This window comes from Convolutriloba macropyga, unplaced genomic scaffold, assembly GCF_964194025.1.
Source record: "Convolutriloba macropyga unplaced genomic scaffold, txConMacr16.3 SCAFFOLD_943, whole genome shotgun sequence".
NCBI lineage: Eukaryota > Metazoa > Xenacoelomorpha > Acoela > Convolutidae > Convolutriloba > Convolutriloba macropyga.
Genome location: NW_027452935.1, coordinates 14,038 through 16,174, shown reverse-complemented (window position 1 = coordinate 16,174; position 2,137 = coordinate 14,038).

Below are 2,137 nucleotides of genomic sequence, written 5' to 3'. Positions count from 1 at the left end.
GGGAATAAACACTTTTGCTTTCACACATCCAGTTGAAGTCATCCCGGCAAATAAAAACCAGACTTTTGGCATAAAGACGAGGCTTGGATGGACCCTAGCTGGAGAGTATGAAAGAGTGCAAAAGCAACCCAAACAACGATCTCACCAGCAGAAACAGTACGTGTACCACGTATCACGAAGAAGCTCCGACGATCAGCCTCTTGATGAATTGCTTGAGCAATTCTGGAAAATTGAAGCTGAAGGGTCTCAACCCGAGCCTGAATCTAAAAATCCCGTTGACAAGGAAGCCCTTGATATATTGAACAAAACAATCAGCTACAATGGTGAGAGGTACGAAACTGGACTGCCTTGGAAAAAATCATTGAGAATTGAAAATATTTATTTTGCAGCTCTCAGCCAGCTGAAAAGTCTTCAGAAGCGACTCTGTAATGACCTCCAATTGAAAGAGTTGTATGAGCAAACTCTCACAACAGATCTTCAAAAATTTTATGTCAAGCCAGTTGAAATGCAGCAGCCAGAACCCGAGAAAATTTGGTATTTGCCTCATCACCCAGTGGTTAATCCAAACAAGCCCGGAAAAGTGCGCAGAGTAAAAATGCTGCGGCCAAGTTTAGAGGACAATCTTTGAACTCCAATTTAATCACAGGACCAGATTTGCTGAACAACTTGGTAGGAATTCTTTTGAGATTTCGTGAAAACCCAGTTGCCATTCTCTCTGATATCGAAGGCATGTTCATGCAGATAGCAATAAGGCATGAGGACCAATCTGCATTACGCTTTCTCTGCCCCAATGAAGAGATGGTTAACCAATACCAGTTCACCAGATTAATTTTTGGAGCAACCTGCTCCCCATTTTGTGCAATTTTCGTTCTGAACCGTTGCGCAGAAGATAATGCAATTGAATTTCCAAAAGCAGTTAATGCAATAAAGAACCTTTTTAATATGGACGACTATATCCATTCTTTGCCGTCTATAGAAGAAGCAATTGACACCATTAACCAGACTAAAGATAGCCTTCATAAAGGTGGCTTTCGCTCGAAAAAATTTGTGTCAAACAAACATGAAGCCCTAAGGTTCATTGAGCAAGCAGATCGAGATGAACTGAAAGAGATCAATAGAGTCATCGGTCAGAAATGGAATACCAGAACTGACTGTTTTCTAATGAAGACATTAGAACATTTTCCCCGAAACGCAAGTGAGTATACACAAAGGAAAATGTTCAGCTTAGTATAAACAATTTTTGATCCCCTAGGGATTTTGCCCCGCTCAGAATTAGAATCAAAATGCTTTTACAACAAGTCCGGAAGCTAGGTAAGAGGTGGGATGAACCACTTCCCGCAGAACTTCATTCCAACCGACAAAAAGTGCTCGATAGTTACTTTGCAATGCCTGATATCGAAATCCCCAGATTGTTGAACTCCTCCACGAATCAGGAAAATAATCACCAGCTCCATGTCTTTGTTGACACCTCAACCGTTGCATTGTCAGCAGTTGCTTACATTCGCCCCCAAAAACAGGACGAAATCTTTCAAACATCTTTTCTGCTTGGAAAATGGAAAGTTGCACCAATAAAAGAAATTAGTGTGCCAAAATTAGAACTCGAAGCAGCTGTTCTAGGTACACGCCTCCGCACATTGATAGAAACCGAAATGACATTAAAATTTGAAAAAGTCTTCTTGTGGACTGATAGTCGTGTTGTCTTAGATTGGATCAGTTCAACTAAGAAACAAAACGTTTTCGTCTCAAATCGACTCGAAGAAATTAAGAAAACAACTAAAACTGATGAGTGGAATCATGTCCCAACTAATTTTAATCCAGCCCACCATGGAACGCGTGGCCTTGAGCCATCAGAAATCCCCCCGAAATGGCTTACAGCACCACAATTTTTGCAAAACACTGAAAGTTCTTGGAAAGATATGAAAAAAATTTCAACCGTAGGTGCCGTAACCAGAAATACAAAAACCCCAATCAAACCTGTTCTAGACCCAAACCGCTTTTCAACATGGAATAAGCTACTTTTAACCCTCGCAACTGTCTTCAATTTAATTTACAGAGCTAAGAAGAATCGTTCCGACAAAAGCCAATTCACAAAAGATGATGTTTGTTTATCTCAAAATTTTCTGCTGAAGTTGTCTCA